Here is a 27801-nt window from a genome sequence, read left to right as displayed (position 1 = left end):
AAAGAAAAAAATCTGAGATGCTGTGTGGCCCTAGAGGTATAACTGATTGAAATGGTTGGAAGCTGAGAAAAATAGATTTCAGGTCTACATAAGTAAAACTACCCTACTTACATTAATTCAAGTGCATGGGCCACTTTTGGGGGTAGTAGCTTTCTTCTCATTAGAAGTCTTCAAGGAGAGACTGGTTGACCACTTGTCCACTATGTTTTAAAGTGATTTGTTCTTCAGGTTTGGATGGGATTTGATGGCTGCTTGGAACCCCCCGCTTCTTACTCTGAAATGCCGTAATTCACTATTCATGTTGGTCATTTACAGTCAGTTGCTAGACTTATTAAAAACTGAATATGGCCACTTTTCCTCCATTATAATCACCTTGAATACATCCTTTTGGAATGAAAGTAATTGGATGTCTAGAAGACTATATTAATGGAATACAAGTCATTAGTGGGTCCTATGAAGTTAGTAAGACTTTGAAAACAGCTTTTATCCCATTCAGGAATAGAATATTCTGCCAATTAATTTTAGCCTACCTAAGTCAGACAAGCTCAGCATCAGAAATTTGCAAGATGAATGTGTAAGATATATCAATAATGCAAGAATATAATCATAATGGGGTCATGACAGATCCTAGTGAAGAGAGTTCTCACCCAAAAAATTCACAAATCCTTGAAGTATAACTAGGGAATTTCTGTTCATGTGTTTGTATGAAATGTTCTTTCATGATTTAAATTTAGAATGTAAAATCATGTTTCTCTTTATTTCAGGGTTTGTTGTTCAAAGTGGGAGATATTTACTTTGAAGAAGGTAAAGCCATGTTTTTGCTATTAGCCACAACAAAGCCACATGGAATAATGCACTTGGAAATAGAAAGAGCTGGATTTGAAATCTTCTGCAGTACTAGCTTCATAGCCATTTGTAAATAACTTAACCATTTCAATCCTCAGATTCCTCATCTGAAAAAATGTGGGCGATGATAGTTGGTTGGTTGTTGTCCTTCAATATCAAAGAGGACCAAATTGGCATCACTAGGCTATAATCAAGTCACAGTGTGCCCACTGTGGCTGATCAGACCAATACAAGCTTGGAATGCTCTACCACAGGTTGGGCACAAGTAGTCCACGTGAACATTTGGGGTGGATACTCTAAATTTGTGTATTTCCTTTGAGCTGTTTCAATTATGCTTTGCTCATGTAACACAGAACCTTTTCTGACTTGGGTCCCTCATTCTGAGCGGTCCTGTGCCAGTGTCTCCCATGTCATACAATCGATTCCAGAGTTCTTTAGAGAGACATTGAGAGTTTACTTGCATTGCTATTTTTCTGGCCACCATGTGAATGTTTGCCCTATGTGTGTTCTCAATAAAATAATCTTTTTTGGATAGCACCTCTTTGAAAAGGGTGTTGTAGTAATCAAATGAATTAGCATGGTATTTGGAAGCATGGTCCATAGGATGGACATAGGTATAGACAACTGACATCTGAGCAAGGAATATCTGGGTTCAAGTTTTGCCTCTGACATCTGTTGGCTTTATGGACTTGGGAAAGTTTCTTTACCTCCTCAGTGCTCCAAGGCCATGATCAACATGTAGAAGTTGTAGAGCAGCTGGTAATCTGGATTGGTGGGGATTTTCCTCACCTTGAATGTCCTACACCAATGAGATAAATGAAAAGTGACTTCAAAATATGTGTAATGATCACAGCAACAAAACTGAGTGGGCATCTACATGGAATAATGGATAAAGTGCTAGGAGAATAGTGAAGAAAGTATGAATTCAAATCCTGACTCACACCCTTCCTAGCTTTTCTGTCTTTGCCACAGTTTCCTTGTCTGTTCGATAAAGATAATTATAGCAGCTAACTCCAAGGTTTGTTATGAGGGTCAAAGGAAATGACATGCAAAGTTTAAAGTGATATTAAAATATTATTATTATTATTAATAGTAATAGTAGTAGTAACAGTTTTGGTGATGGTGCTGATTGCTGTAGTGGTGGTTGTAGAAGTAGCAGGAGTAGGAGTAGCAGTGGAGTAGGAATAGAAGTGATAGTAGTAGCAGTAAAAGTAACAGTGGTACTGCACAGCAAAACAAGACATCCTGGAAGGGACACTTTTTTCAGAAACCTACTTGATGAAGTAATAATAATAGGAGGTCTGCGGAGGACTGAGTATGACAAGCTTTTCATGGGAGGTCAAATCCTTGAAATGAAGCTATCCCCAGCACTGAAGATCATCTTTAATTTTCAGATTGAGGGTTTTTTAATTGAACTATCATAGAATACTTGAAAAAAAAATGAAAGGCTAGCAGGTGAAGAGATAGTAGAAAATGTGAATTCCAAAGTGCAGTTTACTCTTTAATTCATAAGCTATTCTTGCTAATGTTTGCTCATCAGTGACTTGATGTTCAATGAACAGCTGTATCAATGCATATTAACATTCTAAGCCCGAGACTACTCCCCCTACGCATGATATCATGGATGAAAACAATATGTGATGATCCAAATGAGGCAGTTAATGTGAAGCAGCAAAGACCCACTTAGGAGAAGTGTTTTAATTAAATGACACTTAATTATTATAATTCAATTCTAAACAATTTCATTGGAAAGAAATCACAGCAAATTCAGTTGTTTTTGGTCAATGTATGAAACAATCAAATAAGATTAGTCAAGAAGAGAAATGGAGCTTGGTTCATAGCTTTTCGCATTATAATTTTTTGATTATCAGTAAATGTCATAAACTTTTTATTCATCATAGTATCATCTGGTTATTTTCTGAAACACACACATGTATATGATTTGAGTGTGAGAGAAAAAAAGAATACAAGAGAGGTCTATACATACATATGCCCACGTATTTTTGGGTAATGACTCTATAATTATGTACATTAATAAAACGTAAAATAGTTCTCATTGCAATAGTTCTCTTTCTTGCAAAGCTGACACCTGATGGAAGCTCCCCACAAAAAAATAAAAATGGTTACCTGGTTTAGGCAACTCAGGAAACATAGGTCTTAGCACAACTTTTCAAATAATTTCTCCTAGCAGGTGGAAATGTGTCAGGCACATCTCAATATCAGTAGTCTGAGAGTTCTGAAAATTTTGCTACCTTGGAAAAAATCAAGATGTATAATTTATATGGGCAATTTCTGGAACACGATTTACTCAACCAACTTGCAAACTACTGATATTCATGAGAAGGATTGTTCATTCCTGAGAGACACTTGGTGAGCAATCAACGGAAAAGGAAAGGAAACCAGAGGGGTAGAAAGCATGTCAAGAAATCCAGAGTCAAAAGACAATGAATTGAAATGCAAGAATTCCATAACATTGCACAAATAAACATTCGGAGCATTTTAAATGTTCATATGTATTCTAATTCCATATGATTCTATTTACAATTATACATAAATATATAATATCTAATTATAGAAGTATGTCTAATCAAGCTATGGAAGATATGCTGATGCAAGACCTTCAATCTTGTAGAACAAAGTTTCCTTATTTGACCCTTTTATGAATCCAGAATTCCATCCCTGTAGGGACTCCTCATACAACCCCACAACAAAAGCCAACTAAGCCGAAATAGCCCATGAAAATTATTGTCCATGTGTTTTCCTGCTTTCCCTATTTAAAAGGCATCACTGCATTTAAGGACTTCCTCTATGCATTTTCACATTTTATGGACAAAAGTTTGCTGTATATTATATGTGCCTCATTCTTGATATTTGGATGTTGCCCTCCATCTATTTTGTGGGCACATGGGTTTCTCGATTTTTGAGCTGCTCATGCACAAGCCATTTTTGGGATCTGTTATGGTCTACCTACATCTACATCAAATCTGACATGGAATTGAATTTTAGTCCCCTCCACAACATAGTCTGAAATTCATCCTCTAGCCTGTTAATTTTATCTTTATTTTAATTTTTAGTTCCAAATTCTATACCTCCCTTTACCCCTCCCCAACCCATTGAGAAGGCAAAAAAGTGACACCCATTATACTTGTTAAGTTAGGAAAAACAAACTTCCATAAAAGCCATTTTAAAAAATAAAGGTAAGAAAAATAAACTGGAAAAATGCATGCTTCAATCTGCATTCAGCTTTAATCAGTTCTCTCTGTGGAGGTAGAGAAAATTTGTAATCTTGAGTCTTTTGGAATTGTCACCTTCTGACTTTTTTTAGAAGACCTCCTGTGATAGAGTGGAGGATGGCACTACCTCCTAGACAACCCTTCCCATTTAGGATAGCTCAAGTGGAAATCTCATTCTCTTTATTGTTTATGCATTATTCATTGTTCCAATCTCTGAGGCCAAGTAGTATAATTGTAAGTCTACTTGACAGTCTTTGAAAATTCGAAGACATCTCTAGTTGTTCCCTTAGTTAAGCTTCATCAGCTAGCTAAGTGGTATAGCGGATCGAGTGCTGGATATGGAGTCAGGGACATGTCACTTCAAATATTTCTTCTGACTCTTTGAAGCTGTGCAGCCTTGGGAAAGTCACTCATCCTCTTTCAAACTCAGTTTATTCATTTGTAAAATGAGGTTAATTATAGCATCTACTTCACAAGTGAGGGAATCAACGGTGATAATATATGGAAAGTGCTTTGGAATCTTAAAGTGCTATAGAAAAAATAGAATGATGATGGTGATGACGATGATGACGATGATGATGATGACGATGGTGATGATGATGGCGATGATGATAAATCTCCAGTTCTTTCCCCCAATCCTCATATAGTGTGCAATTGAGGATTTTCGCTATCCTAGTTACCTCCTTCTAGACTTCCTTCAGATCACCAATTTCCTTTTTAAAATACTCAGAACCAAGTATTATTTAAAATGCTCAGAAGTGAAAATAGTTTTTAAATTGATATCTAACAAGGACAGAATATAGTATGTTGTCACCTACTTATTTCTGAACATTCTGCCTCATAACACATTCTAATATAAACATTTTTGGTTGCCTTATCAGACTGTTGATTTATACTGAGTTCATGATTCACTAAAATCACTTTTTTTTCTTTATAACCTGTTAGCTAAGCATGCATGCCCCTCCCCCTCAAAAAAGTCTTGTACATATGAAGTTTTTTTTCATCCTACATGTAAATCTTTATGTTTACTTTCCTGAATTCCTTGAAATAAGGAGTCCATCAATGTGAGAATTCTATTGGAAGACATCATAACCCATCCATGCCTTTCCATTCTATGTAACTCCCATTTATGTCTCCTTTATTGCTGTTTCACAGCAAGGTCAATACCTGTATCTACTATGCCACACAGCTGCTCTCAGCACACTGAAGGTTTGGAGTGCATTGCTTTAGTGAACCTAACATCTATTTACATCTATTTTAATGACCCTCAAACTTCTCTTGGAAACAAAAGCCTCTTTTTATGAATACCAATGTTCTACCAGAGATTTTGTATGACTGCAAGTAATGCAAGAAAGTAGTGCCTGAAAAACTGAAAATAGATATAAAATACTGGGCAAAGGAGAGGCAAGCGGTGGACCCATAAAACCAGTGAGAGATTTTGAATAAGAACATAAAGAAAAGATGTCTTCAGGGAAACACACTATAGGAGAAACTGATGGAATAATCACAATTCAAGGATAAGGAATGACAGGTAGATAGATAAGCACTTCACTTATATGTTTATAATGTCAGGAGAAGGTAAGGAAGGCCACTAGTACATTGATTGGCCTCCTGTATACAAATTATAGGAGAACATAGTCAAAGGGCCCCGTGGATAGCTAGATGGTTCTGGGTAGTGATAACTATGAATGGAAGAAATATCACTGTGGATAAGATCTCAGCAGCTTTTAAAAATTCCATTATACATCTATATAGTTCTTGGTTTGGGGTGGCTAGGCCGTGCAGTGGATAGAGTGCTGCGCCTACAGCCAGTAAGACTGTAGTTCAAATCCAGTCTCAGGCAGGTCACTTAACCTTGTGCGCCTCAGATTTCTCATCTGCAAAACAATTTGGAGAAGGAAATGGTGAACTACTGTAACATCTTTACCAAGAAGGTCAAAATGGGAAAATGAAGGATTGGACATAATTGAAAAATTATTAAATGGAATTTAATCTATTTTTTCTGTGTATTTTCTTGTTTTATCAAATTAAAGGAACAATTCATTTTTTGTTCAAAGTGTCTATTTACTATACATGTACTTATATAACATTGTAATAATTATCATTGAGCTGTGCATTATGATCTCAAAAATAGTAATGTCTCTTCCATTTGATTTTTCCTGTATGAGTTGTTAGATAAGACTTTTGGAGGATCATGGCTCTGATGATAAACATTGTGAACTCTATAGTGAGTCTGATCTTTGAGGACAGTGTTCACAAAGGAGCACATTTGGAAGTTCTAACTAAATATATGAAATTCTCTTTCTTTTGGATTCAGTACTGAATATCCCGATAAGAGTAGAAAGAACTTGTGGTAAATATATTCCACTCTATCTCATTCTCCTTTTTGATGTCAATCATATGAGAATCTTTTAACAAAGTTATCTTCATTATGTAACTTTCAAGTAGTTTAATGTGAATTTGACATATCCATGAGAGACATATTACTGTAGGAGAGATTAAAAAATATAGTAAACGGATAATATGTACAATGCAACTTTGTGTTCTTTTTATCTGTTTGGGAAATTATTTGTGAAAGCCCTACATTACCTATACAACCAATGAATCAAAAATTATTTATGGAGAACCCGATATGTTCCAGGCACTATGCTAAGCACTGGAGGTAGAAAGATGGGCAAAAGACAGTCTGTGCCCTCAATTTGATAGACATCTATTAAGTTCCAACTATTTTCTAGTCACTGTATTAAGCTAAAGGGATTTAAAAAGGGTGACATAATACAGTCTTTCCTCAGGGAACTTACAATCTAATGGGCAATATAACATTCAAATAAGTATATACAAAGCAAACTATATACCAGATAAATGGAAAGTAGCTAACAGAGGGAAGTCACTGGAATTAAGAGGGTTAGAGAAGACATCCTGTAGAAGGTGGGATTTAAGTTGGTTCCTAATGGAAGCCAGGGAGGTCATAGTTAGAATGGAGGAGAGTATTATAGCCATGGGAGACAGCCAGAGATAATGTCCCAAAGCCAAGACAGGGAGGTTCTTGATCATGGAACACACAGTAGGCCAGTTTTACTGAACTGAAAAATGCATGTTGGGGAGTAAGGTATAAGAACACTGGAAAAGTAGGACAGGGATTGGAATTAAGGCAGGTGGATCCACCAGCAGGCCATTTCAATAATCAAGGTGTGAGGTAATCAAGGTCTGTACCAAGGTTGTATCAGAGGAGGGAAGGGGGTATATTCAGGAGATGTTGCAAAGGTGGAGTCAATAGACCTTGGCAACAGATTATATATGGGTAATAAGAGAGACTGAGGAATCCAGTATGACTCTTTGATTGTGAGCCTGAGGAACAGGAAGGATAGTGTTGCCCTCAAGGTAGATGGGGGAGTTTTTAGCAGAAACTTGCTGAGTTCTGCTTTGGAGATATTGAGTTTAAGATGTCTATTAAACATCCAATTCAAGAAGTCTGTAAGTGAGTTAGAGATTCAAAATTGGAATTCAGGAGAGAGATTGGGGCAGGAAAGGTAGATTTGCGAATCATCAGCATACATATGGTAATTAAATCCATGGGAGGTAAAGGGATCACCAAGTGAAGTAGTATATGGAGAAAAGAGAAGAGGGTCCAGAATAGAACCCTGAGGGACACATAAGATTAGTTTGCATGATCTGGAAAAGGATCTGGGAAATCAGAAAGAGAAGGAGTAGTCAAATAGGTATGAGAAAATGAAGAGAGAGTGGTGCTCCAAAAACCTGGAGAGAATATCAAGGAGAAAGTGATCAACAGTTTCAAAGGCTTCATAGAGGTCATGGAGAACAAAGATAGAAAAAAAGACCATTGGATTTACCAAGTAAGAGATCACTAGTGTTTTGGGAAGAGCAGTTTTAGGAAGCCGAATTATAAAGGGCTGAGAAAAGAGTGGGAGGAAAGTGGAGACACCTACTGTAACCTTTGCAAATAGGTCAGGCAAAAAAAAAAGCAGAAGAGAAATAGTATGATAGCAGGCAGGAAAGTATCAAGTGAGATTTTTTTCAGAGATATGGACATTTATAGTCCATAGTAAATGAGTACGTAGAGAAGAAGAGATTAAAATAAGTGAAAGAGTTGGGATAACAAATGGGGGGCAATCTGTTGGAGGAGACAGGATGGCATGGCATCACTTCAACAAGCATAGGGATTAGCTGCAGAAAGGAGTAAGGCCATCTCATAATGGGAGACAGGAATGAAGGAAGAGAGAGTGGCAGAAGACATTGGAGTGATAGAAGAGGAAGAAGAAGGAAGAAGAGGGAGCTCATGGCAAATGGTCTCATTTTTTTCTCTGTACAAAATGAAGCAAGGTTCTCATCTTATCATACATTCATAAATGATGCTGTCACTGAGTAGGCAGATTATTGTTAAGGTGTGAGATGAGGACCATGGATAAGCATTTCTTGATATTTGTTTCAATTGCTTTTTGTTGCAATATGGAGTGATTACCCCCAGTCATTTGGAATTAAATTCTATCATATATTCGATAATTACTCAACGCCTCAAGATGTCATATTCTAGCAAAAAACATTATGAAATTGTACTTAGATAAGTCCAGCTGTTCTTTATATTATCATTTTCTATGTCATTGATATTTCTTCATCAAACAAAGTATGATGGAAATTTCATTATGCAAAGGTGGTGGTCCATTTGCCAGTGATAGATAGCTGAGTTTGTTACCCTGGTCTTCACAGACATTTGCATTTTCTTTTGTTTTAATAGTTGCAATCAATTTATTAAAAGAGATGATTGGTTAGGCATCTGCAATGGTGACTTCAACTTCTACACCTGGTTCGATGGTGATAGAAGTGATCTGTTTAACAATTTCAGGAGGACGTTGCAAATCAATAAGGCGTTTGTGGATTCTCATTTGGAACCGATCCCAAGTCTTTGAACCTTCACCGCAAGGAGTTCTTCTAGTTGTGATCCGAAGTGTCTTCGTGGGCATTCGAACAGGTCCCTTCACTTTCAAGTTCTCTTCTTTGGCTCCTCTAATTAGGTCAGCACACACTTTCTCAAGTGATTTCACATTGTGGCTGGTGAGGTTGATTCGGATCCGTGAATGGCCACTTAGGGCTCCACAAGGGTCTTGCCGGTGTCTTTGCATGCCATGACAATGGAGCGGCTTCCTGACTGACTTATTCCTCGGTGAGAGCTAACAGCGGAGAGTCAGGAGGAGGAGAGGCAGGGACTGACGACTCCACGTGGCTGCAGCGGCGATACCTTCACCAAAGAGGGATATTTGAATTTTCAAATATTCATTGTCTTCCTTGCTGTTTTACTATAACATAAGTGGTGGATAATCTGCCACAGTTAACTTGGCAATGTATACCTATTTCTTATTAAATTTGCTATAGCACTATTTCCTATTTAGATATTCTTGGGTAATGACTCTGTCACTCATGCCACTTGCTTACTATCTCAGCATTGTTTCAGTGACAAGTAACAACAGTAATCTTCTCCAAGTCCCTATGTTTGTAAAAAGTTAGCAAAGAACTGAAAGCATACTAGAAGACAAATTACATGGGAATGATTAAGTAAATTATGGAATATGAATACAATGGAATAGTACTTATGATGAATGTAGAGAAACACAGAAAGGCTCATATGAATAGATGTGAAACCAAGTAAGAGCCAAAAGAACAGTATACATACTAACAAAAATACTGCACACAGAAATTATAATGCAAATTACACAATTAAATTTAGCAAAATTATGAAGACTAAGCTTCACTCCAAAATAAGAGAAGCTGCCTGCCCCAACCATGACTTTGTGCAGGTGGCCTATGAGTATGGAACATTCCATGCATTTTTTCACTTTGTTAGTTGTTTCAATTACTTTTCCTCCAACTTTCTCTTTTTTATTCTTTGTTATGAGGGATGAATCCCTGAGAGGAGTGGGGAGAGGGATTAATGGACTAATATAGTTGATGTATAAATTTTCTAGAAAACATCAAATTTTTTAAATACTGTGGAAAAATACATAACCTAAACACTCCATTAGAGAATACCTTTAATTTTATTGAAGCATAAAGGACTATTTTTTGCCTTCAGTTATTTAAAAAGTTCCAAATATACAAAAATGAGATATTATTTAACCCACATATCTTGATTTCATCCACAAGAATGGCACAAGGGGATTTCTCATCTGTCTTACTGAAACTTAGATAAACCACAATTGTATTATTCACCCATTCCTAGGTACTATTTTGGAAAAAAAATATTAATTTAGCAAGATTAATATTTTTTCTTCATTTTTATATTTCATTCCTTTTATCTAGGACAGTTCCCTGCAGATATTTAATCACCTTCCTGCAGCAAAGTGTTCAGAGCCCCACAATGGCCAAGCAAAAACAAACTGTTAATAGAACAAAGGTCGCTAAACAAAAACACATTTTTCATTACTTCACTTTTTACTTGTGCAAGTTTGCAATTGTAGTCAATAACAGAAAAAAAATATATGTTCTTTAAAGTTGTGTGTGGGTGCTGTTATTCAGTAAACAATATTTCCCTAAAATTTGTTGCCATTTATGATGATTATTTTTGTTTCCATTGTTGTAGTCATTTAATATCTCATTCTTTTTGTTCTTTCTGTACTTTCTATTACTTCATTAAAATTGTCCATTTCTCCCCATATTACTTTGCATTTCTAATTTTAATTTATTTAACACAATGAAATTGCTTGCATCCATAAAACATGGTTTTTGTTGTTGTTTTCACAGCCATTCGTTCCTTAATCAATGCACACAAAATTTTAGTTTACAAATTATTATTATAAGAAATAATTATCTTGTGACTTTTTTAATATATTGGTCTTTTCTTACTGTCATTGATCTCCTCTGAATCTAAACCTTGCAATTGAATCTTGAGATAAAAATATAATGGATAATCTAACAATATCTATTATTTTATTCCCAGAATGATTGTACTAATTCTCAGTTGTACTAGTGATGAATTAGTTCATCTGTCTTCCTCTGACACTTCCAACATTTAATATCATTATTGTTTAACATCTTGGTTAATTTTAGGGGTATGAAGTGATACTAATGAGTAGTTTAAATTATCTTCGCTAATTAATGACTTTGAATTTTTTTCTGGTGATTGATGGTGGTTTGCTTTACTAATTCTGAAAAAAGTGCAAGTCTTTAAACTGTGTCTATGAGGAGATAATTCTTAATTTTATAAATTTTGGACAATTTGCTATAGTTCTATCAGTTCTGACTCTCTGATTATTCTCAAAATTCATTAAAAGTTTTTTATAATCAACACCCTTCTACTAATATTGTCTATTTTATTTAATGAGTGTGACAGTTTCTTTATACATACATGTGTATATATCCATGTATATATGTGTATACACTTATACATACATGTACACATACATATACATACCTATATACGCATATATATACACATGTGTCTGTATATATAATATATATATGAATTTATTTTGTCTTTTATTGTATTTTATATCTCATATTTGGTTACAGATTCTGTTCATATTGATAGCAGACACACATACATGTGTACACATGTAAGTATACTTTCATCTGTATCCATACACATTTATGCACATTCATATACACACATTTTCAATTCCAATTATTGTTGTGAGTTTTAAAATATTTAATCATTTATCATTTTTATCTCTCTCTATATATTTTCAAATATGGTGTTAATGCTTGTCTAAAGAAATTTCCTACAATACTCCTTTACGGTTTTCCTAGAAGTTCTTTTAACATAAAGAGTGCCTTTCATAGGCCACTGTTGTCTTAGGTTAGCTGCTCTCTGGATTATAATAAATCCTTATTTCTTGGTCTTCTACAATCCAATCAATGATTTACTTTTCTATTTTTTAATTCAATGGCAGACAGATTTTGTAATTATGCTCTTGTAACATCATTTGAAATATAATTCTATTAAGCACCCCACTTCATATTTAAAACAGAAAATTCCATTGATATTCCTCATCTTTTGTTTCTCCAGATGAATTTTGTAATATTTTAAAATTCTGTGGAGTATCCTTGTGATAATTCAATTATTTTAGAATTTTATCAACATTTAGGTAGCAATTTTATTATTAGTTTATTGGCATAGTCCAAACATGACTGTGGGCTAGGTCATCATTTGTATCTATGACAAAGACTGTCTATTTTTTGGATCGTAGTTGTTTTACACACAGGAATTCAATAACATTTTGGTTGTTTTTATTATAGATTTTTTTTAAAAAGATTTTTTTCTTCATATTTCTTCCTCCCGGGTTTCATTAGTATTAAGTAGAAGCAACAATTATTTTTCGAGTTTATTTGGCATCTGTACTTTATTGAAACAATTAAATGACTATTAATTCAGAGCATGCAATATAAAACACTTTTCTAACCTTATAGCTCTCTATAAATGCTAGGTAATATAATAATGACTATTTTTATTGTTATTATTATTCCTACAGAACCTATAATTTCACCTGCAAATAGAAATAATTTGCCTTTGTCCTATGTTTATTCCATTAAACTCGTTTTTCTAATGCTATTGATTCAGTTAGAATTTTTATCATTTTGTCAAATAATAACTGAGCCAGCAGGCACTTTTGATTCATGTCTCATCATACTGAGAAAGTTTGCTTTGTTATTATATTATAGCTTTTGACTTTAGGTAAAAGTTTTCCATTGTATTAAAATTTGCATACATTACAATGTTTTTTATTTTTTCAAATAAAAGCAAGACTCATTTTGTAATTTTCTCTTTATCTAGTAATATAATCATGTAATTTAAAAAAAATATATCATCACTTATGTTGATTTTTTTCCTGTTAAGCTATTCTTATTTTCCTGTAATAAAATAATTTAATTACAATGAATGCATTAAAATATATATTCTGTTGCCTCTTTGCTGATATTTTATTGAGTGCAGCTCTATTGAGCAACATTATTAATCTTTAGTTCCCTTTTCCTATTATATCCATCCTTATATTTAGTATTTTCTTTGAAGGGGTACAGTAGTCATCTCCTTCACTTAGAACGATTGAAAGAATACTGAAGCAAAGAACAGATATTCCTGGTCACAGGCCTCATTTCAATTTCAAATGGGGAGATCCCCAAACCACTCTCTTTAAAGCAATTTTTTTTTTCTCTGACCTCATAGGATGCTTTTGAGTGGGAATCGGACAAATGAAGTAAAGGGTTGGGACAAACAAAACAGGCAGACAAAACCAACTGATCCCTTTTCCGTGCTTCTCCCCTTGTTCTAACTTGGTGATTACAGCCATTCAAAGGGGGTGGGTTTGTAAACAGAACCAGTTATAGAATTTCTGTGTATGTTCCAAATTTTTTGGAGCACTTGCATTAAATGTCATGGCTCTCCAAGAAGCAGTTTCTCTACTTGAATGTTTGTCATTCAGTTGGTTGGTTCTACTTACTGTGTTGGTAAGCAAAATGGTCTCCTTAGCACTTAGTTCAACAAGTGCCCTTGAAGAGTTTGGCTTTTGTTTGCTTTGAGTAATTCACTGTATTTCATTGAGTCTTACTAAGTGCTGAGCCCCAGGCCCAAACCCCTATTAGGTGTAAAACCTATGTGGGTGTGGCTTGGTAACTAAGGTGGGGCCCAAGGTGGGGCTAACTCAAGGGAGGGCCTAGTTTACATGTCTGGGACAGCAGAGGCTTTTAGACCACGTGGGTTTAAGTCGCCTCTTTGTGAGGATTCTAGGTCACGTGGGTGAATCGCATGTGTGACTCACCCCTGATGTTGAAAAAGATATAAAAACCAGGGGTTGGCCTCCTCTTCCTTGGAGCTCTTTGCCGCAGCAGTGGTGGCACACATGACCCTGGGCCAGCCCTTGTTCTGAGCTCCCGGGCTGAACCTAGATGTTGGTAACTATAAATTGTATTGGGTCTGTCTGTTGATGTTTGTACTTTGTTTGTAATTTGCTCTGAAGTTCAGTGTGCTGGTCTCTTCCCCTGAACTAAGTGAATGATATTTGTATGCTGAATTAAAGTAAGCTTGCCAACCCCTTAACCTTGCTTTCCTTAGTTAAGCAGATCACAAGAACCTGTGCTGTTGGCAGCTTTCTGGGTGCTGGCTGTGCATGGATCTTACACCCCCACAGAAGCTGCTAGCCAGATTGTTGAAACACTTACTTTATTCTGTGTCAACACATAAATCTTCCAGTGGTTCTTGCAATTTTTAATATTAGTCATTTCTAATGGCACAATGGTGTTTTATTAAATTCATGAGCCTCAATATCTTGAGCTGTTTTGTCATTGTTTAGTATTTGCTTTTGAACTAGCTATTTGTTACCACCAAAAGGGCTTTGATCGGACTTTCTATGCTAATGGGACTTTTCTTTCTGTTTTTGACATCCTTGGCTTCTACACAGTAGATCTCTGAATCAAAGGATAACTTGAAACAAACATTTTAAAATGTTTGATATTTTCAGAATACATTCCGGGATTCTTGTACCAATTCATATCTTTACACACGATGAATTTTTGTGGCCATTATTCTATTTCATTCCAATATTGAAAATTACCCAGCTTTTTTTGTGGGTGTTTGTTAAAACCTCAGCATTGTTCTGATCTGCATTTCTCTTCTTAGTAATAGAAAACAATCTCTTATATAGTTGTTAATAGTTGCGAATTCTTTTGAGAAAGGTTTTACACATGCTTTGTTTATTTTCCTATTGGAAAATAGGTTTGTTCTCAAATTGTTTTAATGCCATCTGTATCCTACACAGATATTCCCCTGCCCACAAAAAAAGAAATAAAAACTCCAAACTTTTCATTCTTATTTTAGCTGCATTGATTTTGTTTCAGCAAAAGTTTTTGAATTTCATGTAATCAAAGTGATATATTGAAATGAGTTTTGCCTTAAAAAAACCCACAACAACAAGAACTCCTTTCTGGCTTTTAAAACCTCTGTGCACTTGTGAATGACATTCAAGCTCCAAGGAACCAAATTTCATTCTTAATAGGTGACTAACTAGGTGGCTTTTGAGGTCCTTTCCATTTCTGCATTTATGAAGCTATGATCCTATACCTATATCCCTTGCTTGATCAAGAAGTATCTACATATTTCTCTGATCTTGTTCTTCTACATGTTTTTGCATATTTATATTTATACACACATACATACGTGTGTGTGTGTGTGTGTGTGTGTGTGTGTGTGTGTGTATTACCCTAACCTTAATTATTAACATCACTTCCAATTCTTTCCTAAGGAATTTATGATCAAGAGTTCATCTAGTGCTGGATTCTTATCTATGCTATTTATAAGATCATATGACCACCCTTTTTCTTTCCACAGATCTATGTTTCTGCTTCTTAATCTGAACCAAATTTATTTGATGATTACTACTTTATCTTATAATCTGATATTTATAACTGGGATTTCCCTTTCATTCCTCATCTGGTTCTCTAAATAAATTGTGTCTGTCCCCCAAGCAACTTGAAGTGTCCCTTCAGTACATTGCTTGGCATAGCAATTTTTTAAAGGAAAAAAAGAAGGAAAACCTGTAAATATATTGAGTTAAAATCATTATTTTATTTTATTTATATGGTCTAGCTAACCATGAAGAAAGAATAGCCCTCTAATTATTTGCATTTCTTCATTATTTCTTTATTCATTTTTCAATTTATCTGTTTATTTATTTATTTTGGCAATCAGGGCTAAGTGATTTGGCCAGGATCACACCACTAATAAGTGTTCAAAGCCTAATTTGATCTGAGGTTCTCCTGACTCCAGGGCTAATATTCTATCCACTGTACCACCTAGCTGCATTATTGCTTTACTTCTTAACATTTTTTTCCAATTTGCATATATACATAATTTCTTTCATAGTATATTTCCAGATATTTCAGTCATTTAGTAGTTATTTTGAATGGGATTTCTCTACAATTACTTCCCATTGGACTATGTTATTATTATATGAAAATAAATATTCATTTTGTTTACTGAAAATTTTGTCTCTAGTTATATTGTGGAAACTATAGAGGTTTCCACAGAAATTACCAAGGTTCCAAGAAATAGGAATAGCTTTGTCTGTGCTTTCCAAGGTTTATGCGTGTAATTTATTTTTTTGTATATTTCTAGAACAGAATTCCTATAACAAATTATGATTTCTTATAAATGGGGGAAGGAGAGAATTCTTATTTCTATATTTTTTAGAGAAAAAGTATGAATAAAATTAATGTAGTTAAAATTAAAAAGAAAACAGGTCACCAAAAACAACAAATCTTATCAAATTATTACAATGAAGGTCTCTAGGCCAATATAGATAGATATACACATATACAGATATATAGATACATAAATAGATAAATAGAATGATAGATATCTTTCTTCCTTCTTTCCTTCCCTCCCTCTTTCTTTCCCTCTTTCTTTACTTTTTCTCCTTTCCTTCCTTTTCCTCCCTCTCTCCTTTTCTTTCTTTCTTTCTTCCTTCCTTTCTTCCTTCCTTCCTTTCTTCCTTCCTTTCTTCCTTCCTTCCTTTCTTCCTTCCTTCCTTTCTTCCTTCCTTCCTTCCTTTCTTCCTTCCTTCCTTCCTTCCTTCCTTTCTTTCTTTCTTTCTTTCTTTCTTTCTTTCTTTCTTTCTTTCTTTCTTCCTTTCGTCCTTTCTTCCTTTCTTCCTTTCTCACTTTTCAGGGGAACTTTGCAGGGAGAGCCAGGCCTAGGCTCCTGAAAACGAAAAATAAGAAAAGAATACAAGGAAAATGATTAGCAATCACAAACAAACAGGTGAGCTTGGAAAGTTACATGCCACATATTATTTATCTTAAAAAGGCAAGCTTTGCATAGTAGAGCTAAACAGTTTCATATACAATTCTCTCCTTTTGTATAATGTTTTATTTCTATAATGTTCGTTTGATTTGGTAATTGTTAATTTCAGAATAAAAAGAAAACAAAATAACAGGGCTCTAGTGGTCCTCCATTGCAAAGGATACCCATTCACTGGTGCTTTTAGAGATGTCTTTTCTATAATATTTGTAAATGACTTTTCAAACTTATGTAATTAGTATAAATGAATTCTGTTTTGTTCACTTAAATCTACTTCATGCATGAGTCAAAATATCACTCTTTGATGCCATTGGTCCTCTTTGAAAATGAAGGACAAAAAAGAGGAGCAATTTATGTTCCTCTCTGTTGGTTAATCTGCTTGTGAACTGGGTTCTGGTTTAGGCTTATTCTCTTGAGCTTTTGATCTTTTTTACCTAGCTTCTTTAGTTATTATTTAGTTATTCTCCGAGAATCATTATCTGTTGCCAGTTGTGGGGCGAACAAGGATTTAGACTGAGTCACTGTCATGGGGTAGTGATCTCTATACTCAGAGGAATAATTACAGGCATGGGGCAACTAAAGGACAGGCTTGCAGAATTTGTGGGGCAAGAGGGTTGTCACCTTTGGGGGAGGGGGGAAATATCCCAGGGTAAAGGGAAGGGCCAATGGTAATGATACACCAGGGTATGCCAATTTACATGTTACATATACTATGCAAGTCTATGTATCAAATAATATTACAAAGTTCTGGTGGAATAAAAATGTCCCATACATGGAGTGAGTGTATCCAAGATTAGGATTTTGGATAGGTGTTCGAAGTATTTAAATTTTCTGAGATTACTTCAGGGATTTCTTTTTGTGTATATGGTCTTTGTGGCCTTTCATCTTGTGAACTGAGCTGGTTGCTCTGCATTGTGTAATACTTTATCTCGACCCCAAAATTTTTGTGTTATTGAGGATTGCTGTAAGCAGCTCTTCTGCCATCTTGCTTTTCATGTGTTAACACATTGTTGCTTCCTACATTTTTTAATAAGAGTGTTTATAACATACAGGGCAGTTTATACATGTTGGCTTTCATGTTTTCACAAATGGTATTTTCTACCTTTGGTTATCATTTCATATGCCCATGATTGTATTGTCATTTATTTTCAGATTATAGGTTTACTTAATATGTATGAACTTGTCAAATTTATTACAAAAAAACCTCAATTTCTTCTTTGGTAAAATATTTTGGTGCTCCAACAGCAATCATTTTCCTAGTGCTTTGTTTGCTGATGGTCAGAACTAGAATGTCTATCAAGATGGCCAAGTGTCTTAGGAAATGTCTTTGATGTTTTCTTTCATGTATATGATGAAAGCAGCTCTAGCAGTGACTTTATTTTATCATCAATGGAATTGGAGTTTGTCAATTAAGCTGCAAATTAGAAAATATTGAGTGTTTTTTTTTCCAATTGGAATGTCTATGTAGAAAGAACAATTCTTGAAGAATTGTGTCATGATTCTGGCCACTGGAAAAGTTGACTTATTATTACTGTCACATTGTAAGGATTTTAAAACATTTATTAATTAATTATTGATTGATTGTGATTATATTTGTTCAAATTACCATTTGGAGATATTCTAAGGCCTTGTAATTCTTAGCTGTTTTTAGTCCCACTTCTGCCAATTTGTCGCTTCAATTACATTATTAAAAAGGGGACATAAATTATCGAGGATCATTTTCTGTTTTTATCTTTCATGCATTTCTAAGGCTAAAATATTCATCAATTGATATTACATTTTTGGCGATGAGGTCCTCCAAACTTACCTATTTTTTGTCCTTTGATAGAAGGCACAGTCTTTCTAACACAGGTTGTTGTTGTTGTTGTGTTTGTTGTTCGTTTTCAAAGAGGGCCATGACATCAGGGACATGATGACATGACTTGCAGTTGACTTTGATTTGAGTGAGGGAGTGCTGTGCAAGGTCACCAGCCTCACTTTCTCCTCCAGAGCCATGTGGGTTCAGTGACCAGAAATTCATCAGGATGACTGGAGATGACCCAGGATGCAATGGGAGACCTGGGCCCTACTAGACTAAGGCTTTTTCAGGTACTCACTTAGAAGTACCTGAAGTACTTAGGTTCTTAAGAAACAGACCAAGGAGTTTCACTCCATCCAGTAATCAGTAGGAAGCTGTGGAAGGTTCCTGAGTAAGAGAATGAATGAATGAACAAGAATGAAGTTCAAAGAAAACCAGTATTCACAAGAGTACATGGAGTAGAGATAATAGAGGCCTTCCTTTCAAGCTTGCTGGTGAAATACTCTATATTTATTTTTCTATCAGGTTCAAGAAGATGCAGTCTTCTTTGGTGCTGAGGTAGGTTCTGATTCCAAATCTAGGATCCCTGGCCAGAGAGTCAAACCTAGGAAACTATTAACCCCATGTTTATCTGGTCCCTTTCTCTACTATTACAACTGGTCCTCCTTATAAGTCAGAATAGAATCCCTGACTAAAAAGTCCATTATTAACTGGAACCTTTGACTTTTCTTACTTCTTTCTTCCCTATACCAAATTAGTTGCTACTTCTTTTTTTTAAATTAATTTATTTAACATATTTAGTTTTCAGCATTGATTTTCACAAGAGTTTGAATTACAAATTTTCTCCACATTTCTACCCTCCCCCCAACTCCAAGATGACATATATTCTGGTTGCCCTGTTCCCCATTCAGCCCTCCCTTCTGTCACCCCACTCCCCTCCCATCCCCTTTTCCCTTCCTTTCTTGTAGGGCAAGATAAATTTCTATGCCCCATTGCCTGTATATCTTATTTTCTAGTTGCATGCAAAAACTTTTTTTTTGTTTTTGAACATCTGTTTTTAAAACCTTGAGTTCCAAATTCTCTCCCCTCTTCCATTCGCACCCACCCTCCCTAAGAAGTCAAGCAATTCAACATCAGCCACATGTGTATCATTATGTATAACCCTTCCACAATACTCATGTTGTGAAAGACTAACTATATTTTGCTGCTTCTCAACCCATCCGCCTTTATTGAATTTTCTCCCTTGACCCTGTCCCCTTTCCAAAGTGTTTGTTTTTAATTACCTCCACCCCCATCTGCCCTCCCCTCCATCATCCTCCCCCTTTTTATTTTCCCTCTTCTTTCCTGTGGGGTAAGATACCCAATTGAGTATGTATGGTATTCCCTCCTCAGGCCAAATCTGATGAGAGCAAGGTTCACTCATTCCCCCCACACCTGCCCTCTCCCCTCCTCCCACAGAACTGTTTCCTCTTGCCACCTTTATGGGAGATAATCCACCCCATGCTATCTCTCCCTATATCCCTCTCTCAATATATTCCTCTCTCATCCCTTAATTTGATTTTATTTCTTTTAGATAGCTTCCCTTCATCTTCAACTATCCCTGTGTCCTCTCTCTCTCTCTCTCTCTCTCTCTCTCTCTCTCTCTCTCTTTCTCTCTCCCTCTTTTCCTCTTTCTCTGTACATACATATATACATATATATATACATACATATATACAGATATCACATACATATATACATCCATGCACATTCACTTATATATATATATACATACATAAACAGATATATATATATATATATACATATATATATATATATGCATATTCCTTTCAGCTACTATGATATTGAGGTCTCATGAATCATACACATCATCCTTCTATGTAGGAATGTAAACAAAACAGTTCAACTTTAGTAAGTCCCTTATAATTTCTCTTTCTTGTTTACCTTTTCATGCTTCTCTTGATTCTTGTGTTTGAAAGTCAAATTTTCTGTTCAGCTCTGGTATTTTCAGTGAGAAAGCTTGAAAGTCCTCAATTTTATTGAAAATCCATATTTTGCCTGGAGCATAATAGTCAGTTTTGCTGAGTAGGTGATTCTAGGTTTTAATCCTAGCTCCATTGACCTCCGGAATATCATATTCCAAGCCCTTCGATCTCTTAATGTAGAAGCTGCCAGATCTTGGATTATTCTGATTGTGTTTCCACAATACTCAAATTGTTTTTTTCTGGCTGCTTCCAGTATTTTCTTCCTGATCTGGGAGCTCTGGAATTTGGTGACAATATTCCTAGGAATTTCTTTTTGGGATCTATTTGAGGAGGCGATCGATGGATTCTTTCAATTTCTATTTTGCCCTGTGGCTCTAGAATATCAGAGCAGTTCTCCTTGATAATTTCTTGAAAGATGATATCTAAACTCTTTTTTTGATCATGGCTTTCAGGTAGTCCAATAATTTTTAAATTATCTCTCCTGGATCTATTTTCCAGGTCAGTGGTTTTTCCAATGAGATATTTCACATTGTCTTCCATTTTTTCATTCCTTTGATTCCTTGGTTCTGTTTTATAATATCTTGATTTCTCATAAAGTCACTGGCTTCCACTTGCTCCAATCTAATTTTTAAGGTAGTATTGTCTTCAGTGGTCCATTGGAGCTCCTTTTCCATTTGGCTAATTCTGCCTTTCAAGGCATTCTTCTCCTCAGTGGCTTTTTGGAGCTCTTTTGACATTTGAGTTAGTCTATTTTGTAAGGTCATGTTTTCTTCAGTGTATTTTTCAGTATTTTTTTGGGTCTCCTTTAGCAAGTCATTGACTTGTTTTTCATGGTTTTCTCGCATCTTTCTCATTTCTCTTCCCAATTTTTCCTCTACTTCTCTAACTTGCTTTTCCAAATCCTTTTTGAGCTCTACCATGGCCTGGGACCAGTTCATGTTTTTCTTGGAGACTCTTGGTGTAGGCTCTTGAACTTTGTTGACTTCTTTAGGCTGTATGTTTTGGTCTTCTTTGTCACCAAAGAAAGAATCCAAAGTCTGAGACTGAATCTGGGCATGTTTTCGCGTCCTGGCCATATTCCCAACCAACTAACTTGACCCTTGAGTTTTCAGCGGGGTATGACTGCTTGTAGACTAAAGAGTTCAATGTTCCACTTTTGGGAGGGATGTGCCAGCTCTGCCACACCAGCACTCCTCCTTCCCCAAGAACCCCCAACCCAGACTGGGCTTAGATCTTCAGCAGGCTGTGCATTCCTGCTCTGATCTGCCACTTAATGCCTCCCACCAGGTGGGCCTGGGGCCAGAAGCAACAGCAATTGTTGCTGCCCCACCTTTTTTGCCCTGGGGGCAGTGGCCGAACCTCGAACTCCTTCCACTTCCGCAGATTTTCCCACTAACCTTCTCTGCTGTCTTTGGTGTTTGTGGGTTGAGAAGTCTAGTAACTGCCGCAGCTCCCTGATTCAGGGCTCCAGGGCCCGCTCCGCCTGGCTCCTGGTCTGGTTGGTCCCAGCTGCTCACGCTGGGCTCTGCTCTGCTTAGCTCCCGGCTCCCATCTCCCAGCTCCCAGTTCTGTGTGGGATAGACTTCACCCAGAGACCATCCAGGCTGTCCTGGCCTGGATCTCTGCTTCCCTCTGCTATTTTGTGGGTTCTGCATTTCTAGAATTGGTTCAGAGCCATTTTTAAACGTTTTTGGAGGGACTCAGCGGGGAGCTCACGCTAGTCCCTGCTTTCCAGCTGCCATCTTGGCTCCGCCCCTGCTAGTTGCTACTTCTGATCTATTCTTTCTTCAAAATCTCTTTCCTATTCCCTTCCTTGTCCTCTGTGGTCCAGCGACTGGCCTTCTGACTCTTCCTCGTGCAGGGCATTCCATCTGCCAACTCTGGGCATTTTCATGTCTCCCATGTTTGGAACTTGCTCCCTTCTCATCTCCAAGTCTTGTCTTTCTTGGCTTCCTTCAAGTCTCAGCTAAAACTGTACCTTTGGCAAGAAGCCTTTTTCAATTCCCTCTTATTGCTAATGGCTTCCTCCTGAGATTATCTCTAATTTATTCTGTATATATGTTTATAAATAGTTGTTTGCAAGTTGTCTCCCTAGGCAGCTAGGTGGTGAAGTGAATAGAACACTAATCCTGGAGTGACAAAGAGTTGAGTTCAGATTGTGCCTCATAGACACTTACTAGCTGTATGGCCTATGGGTGAGTCACTCAACTGCTGTTTGCCTCAGTTTCCTCATTTGTAAAATGGAGATAATAATAATAGAAGAATCTTTCTCAAGAATATATTCAATGCTATACTTGTAGAGGGGATAGTTAAGTGCTATAGTAGATAGAGTACTGGCCTTGGAATCAGGAGGATCTGAGTTCAAATCTGGCCTCAGACACTTACTCACTATGTGACTCTGGGCTAGCCACTTAACCCTGTTTGCCTCACTTCCTCATCTGGAAAGTGAGCTGGAGAAGGAAATGGCAAAGCACTTCAGTAACCCTGTCAAGAAAACAAAAAAAGGAGTCAAAGAGTCAGATACAACTGAAAATGACTCACCAACAAAAACACACTGGTAGAATCCTCCATAGTTTGTACTCTGCTGGCATAGACTTTGAAAACTCATAATTACTGCTATGCAACAAGGCTGCTTTGTTGTACGACTTTTGTACTCCTTTATGCACATCAAATTCTGTTACAATGAACAACATTATGACAAAATTATATATTGAATCAACAAAGTTTTATACCAAGTTATTTCTTACAATCTTCATCTAAAATATTTGCCATGAAAGTTTTCTAAGGAAGCTGCTGATAATGACAGCAAAAACTGAGGATCTCATTTCCAGTAAATGTGAACAGTAGGAAAAAAAATATCACAGTAAGCTGCAGTGAATATAAGATGTTTTTATTTCTGTCATAACCGAGTGACTGTCAACTACATTAAAAATATAGAGTAATAGTCTTTAAGAAAAGGCTCATTAGTGATGGAGACAAATTGAGAAAGTGTGAAGTAGGACAGCAAACGATCTCCTCCCACCCCCCAAAAGAACCTCCTCCAAGTAGATCTAGAAAAATGTACCAGACCAAATCCTGATGGGAAAAATCAAAATAAAGACACCATGGAAAAGTCTGCTACCCTTGGTTGGCATAAGGAGAAAGATTGAGAGATCTCTGACACTGGGAATGGGATCTGGCCAGGAGCCTTATTGTGCAGGATAAGGCTGAGTGAAAAGGCAAACAGAGGTCCCAGACCCAAATCAAAACCCTCCAAATCTCACGCTAGGGCACCTTAACGGTGACAAATGCCAACTGTAGGCTTTGGTGCCCAGTACACAGTTCTTGGCCACAGGTCCAGGTTGGACTGAAAAGGGAACCTGTCTCTCCTTTCCTACTTTCTACCCTTCCCCCAAGAACATGCCCTGTGCTATACAGAGAGGTCAGAGCAGGAAAGGAAGGAAACAAACATTTATTAAGTTCCTGCTGGACACGAGGCACTATGCTGAGTGACTTACAAATATTTCCTCATTTGATACTCACAATATCCCTGGGAAGTAGTTCTACAGCAAGAGAGGAGTAGGTTCAGAATCAAGTGGCAACAGAATGTTTCTGAATACTTCAGAGGAATAACCAGGGCAGGAATCCTAAACCAAAGGAGAGACTGCAGTTCTTTCATTCAGAACCACTAGAGTCTCACAGCTGTCTGATTCTGGCTGAGTTCAGCAGTATCTACTCTTGCTCAGCCTCAAATTCAGGTCAGGAACTTGCAGAGCTCAGATCAGGGCTAGAACAGTCAGACTTTACCCTAGGTCAGACCACTTTTGGAGTGCCAAAAGCTTTCAGGTCCCTACTGTGACCTGTACCTGATACCTAAGAAGAAAAACCTTAAGAAAGTAGCAGCAAGATCAGCCTGGAACTTCCCTTCAGAAGTGCAGAGTCCGGTCCAAAGTTAGGAAAATGGATGAAGATTATCAGATAAAAACAAAACAAAAAGATTGCCTCTGTGTGTGTGTGTGTGTAGATAGGAATTCTAAAGGCAGAAATCCGGAAGAAGAGAATGATAGCAAAATACCTATAAGCAAAGACTCAAAGAGAAGTGCAGCTAGGGCTTAAATTCAACAAGAATTACTGGAAGACATGAAGCAAGAATTTAGGAAAGAGTTAAAAATGTGCAAACTAAAAATGGAGGGGTAAAGGAAGAAATTCACCTGACCTCTTACAAATTCACCTTCAGGGTTAAAATTATACCTCAAAATCAATTGCAGAATGGCAGGACTAACAAATTGATGAGGTGAAACAATTTTCCAGCCCAAGAAAACTTGGAAGGTCAGCGGGAAATGTCTCTTTCACTGGGATAAGAGTGGAGTGCAGTCCAGGACAGGCTGTGTTGGCAAGTCAAAAACAGAACTTAAGGATGGCTGAATTTGCAGCTGTGGATTCCAGAGTTCTCAGCCAACAGAAGGTAAGGGGCTTGCACAACTGGTCAGAAGGAGAATATAGGGGACCCTTTGCTGGCACTGTAAGCAGGACTCTGTTGAATTGCTCATGTGAAATTCAGTCACTGTCCCAGGGTCAGGATTAGGGACCCTTGTTGTGGTTGCAGGATGGGAAAGAGTGCTTGTAGCCACTAAGTGAGCAGAATGCAGGCCAGGAGAGCAGTATATAAAAAAAAAAAAAAAACACTCCCTAGATCATGCCCCCTGAGAAGAACTGAAAGCTTGCAGAATCCCAGAACTTGCTCTAAAAACAGCAGCACGAAAAAAAAATCTGAAGCTTAGAACACATGGAAGCAGAGAACAATTTTAACATAAAGTTAGAAATCATCAAATAAGCAGGAAAATGAGAAAACAAATAAAAAAAGATTATAGGAAATTGCTACTGTGACAGAAAAGATTAAAACACGCTCAGAAGAAGACAACAAAGTCAAAAGAGATACATCCAAAGCTATAAAGAAAAAAAAAATACGAATTCATAATAGGCCCCAAAAGAAATCATAAAAGAGCTCAAAAAGGATTTTAAAAATCAAATAAGAGAGGTAAAGGAAAGATTTGGGAAAAATAGAGTTAACAGATTGGTGAAGGAGACACAAAATATTGATAAAGGTAACACCTTAAGAATAGGGCAAATGACAAAAGAAGGCTAAAACTCCACTGAACAGAAGGACTTTTAAAAAAGCAGAAGTGGCCAAATTGAAGAAGCTGTAAAAAATTCACTAAAGAAAATAAATTGGGGAAGAGCCATGAAACTGAGGTCCAGGGTAAGCAGGAAATCACCTGAACTCTCCCACATTCACCTCCAAAGAACTAGAAAAAGTACCACAAAATAAATTTTGAAATGGTAGAACTAGCCAAAAATGTGATGAAACATCTTCTAGATGAAGAAACTTGGAAGGTTGACAGGAAAGGTTTGTCTCACTCAGCTAAAAGGAGGCATGGTCCAGGACAGGAAGTGTTTTAGCAAGCCAGAATCAGACATAGCTTCAGTAAACCAGAGGGAAGCCCTCAGGCCCACAGTGAAGCCAAGTGAGCAGGCAACATTTAGAAACAAAACCATCACTCTTTACAGATGATATAATGAAATACTTAGAGAATCCTAGAGAACCAACTAATTAATTCCTTAAAATTATTAACAACTTCAGTACAGTTGCAGGATATAAAATAAAGGTAGACAAATCATCAGCATTTCTTTATATGACCAACAAAGCCCAGTAGGAAGAGATAGAAAGAGAAATTCCATTTAAAATAACTCTAACCAATATAAAATACTTGGGAGTCTATCTCACAAGACAAATCCAGGAAGTATATCAACACAATTACAAAACACTTTTCACACCATTAAAGACAGATCTAAACAATTGGAAAAATATCAATTGCTCATGAGTAGGGTGAGCCAACACAATAAAATGGCAATTCTGCCTAAAATAATTTACTTCTTCAGTGCCATATCAACCAAACTACCAAAAATATTTCATAGAGCAAAAAAAATATCAAAATTCATCTGGAAGCACAAAACTTCAAGAATTTCAAGGGAGTTAATTTTAAAAGTGTAAAGAATAAATGGCCTAGCAGGACCAGATTTCAAACTATATTACAAAGTGGTAATCATCAAAATTATATTCTACTGGCTAAGAAATAGAGTGGTGGATCAGCAGAATAGAAGACCCATGAGTAAATGCCATAGTAACCAAGTGTTTGAGAAACCCTAAAGACCTCAGCCTCTTGGATAAGAACTCACTGTTTGACAGAAAACTGCTGGAAAACAAAACAAAACAAAACAAAAAAACAATATGGCGAAAACTAGATTCAGCAAACATTTTACACTGGATTCCAAGATAAGGTCAAAATGGGTAAATGTTTCATACATAAAGGATAATGCCAAAAGCAAATGAGGAGAGCAAGCAATAATTTAATGGACAGATATATAGAGAGGTAGAAAACAAATTGTGACCAAATAAAAGATAGAATTGCAAACTGTAAAAGGATAATGGTGATTATATTAAATTTTAAAAAAAGTTTTTGCAAAAATAAACCCAATATAACCAAGAAGGAGAGCAGAAAGTTGGGAAATAATTTTTACAGCAAGTGTTTCTGATAAAGTCCTTATTTCCTAAATATATAGAGAACAAAGTTAAATTCATAAGAATACAAGCCATTCCCCAACTGATAAGTGGTCAAAGGATACGAATAGGTAGTTTTCATATGAAGAAATAATAACTATCTATAGTCATATGAAGAAATGCTCTAAAGCACTATTGATTAGAGAAGTGCAAATTAAAATAACTCTGAGGTACCACCTCACATATATCAGATTGTCTAATATGACAAAAAAGAAAATGATAAATCTTGGAGAGGATGTGGGAAAAATGGAACATTAATACACTGTTGGTGGAGTTGTGAATGGATCCAACCTTTCAGGAGAGCAATTTGGAACTATACTCAAAGAGCAAACAAATTGTGTATACCCTTGACCCAGCAATACAACTACTGGGTCTACATTCCAAAGAGATCATCAAAGAAATGATGAGCAAGAGCGCTGCAGAAAAAAAAAAAAAAACTGGTAGGACATATATGAATTGATACAAAGTGAAATGAGGAGAACCAAGAGAACGTTACACCCAGTAACAACTACATTATATGATGATCAGCTACGAATGACTTA

General features: G+C 36.4%; 1 pseudogene; it reads right to left on the bottom strand.

The window, feature by feature from the left end:
• Positions 1-8861: 8861 nt before the first annotated feature.
• On the bottom strand, positions 8862-9222 carry LOC118849222 (annotated as a pseudogene).
• Positions 9223-27801: the final 18579 nt, after the last annotated feature.

Source organism: Trichosurus vulpecula, chromosome 4, assembly GCF_011100635.1.
Source record: "Trichosurus vulpecula isolate mTriVul1 chromosome 4, mTriVul1.pri, whole genome shotgun sequence".
NCBI classification, from domain to species: domain Eukaryota; kingdom Metazoa; phylum Chordata; class Mammalia; order Diprotodontia; family Phalangeridae; genus Trichosurus; species Trichosurus vulpecula.
This window is presented reverse-complemented; position numbering and strand designations above follow the sequence as displayed.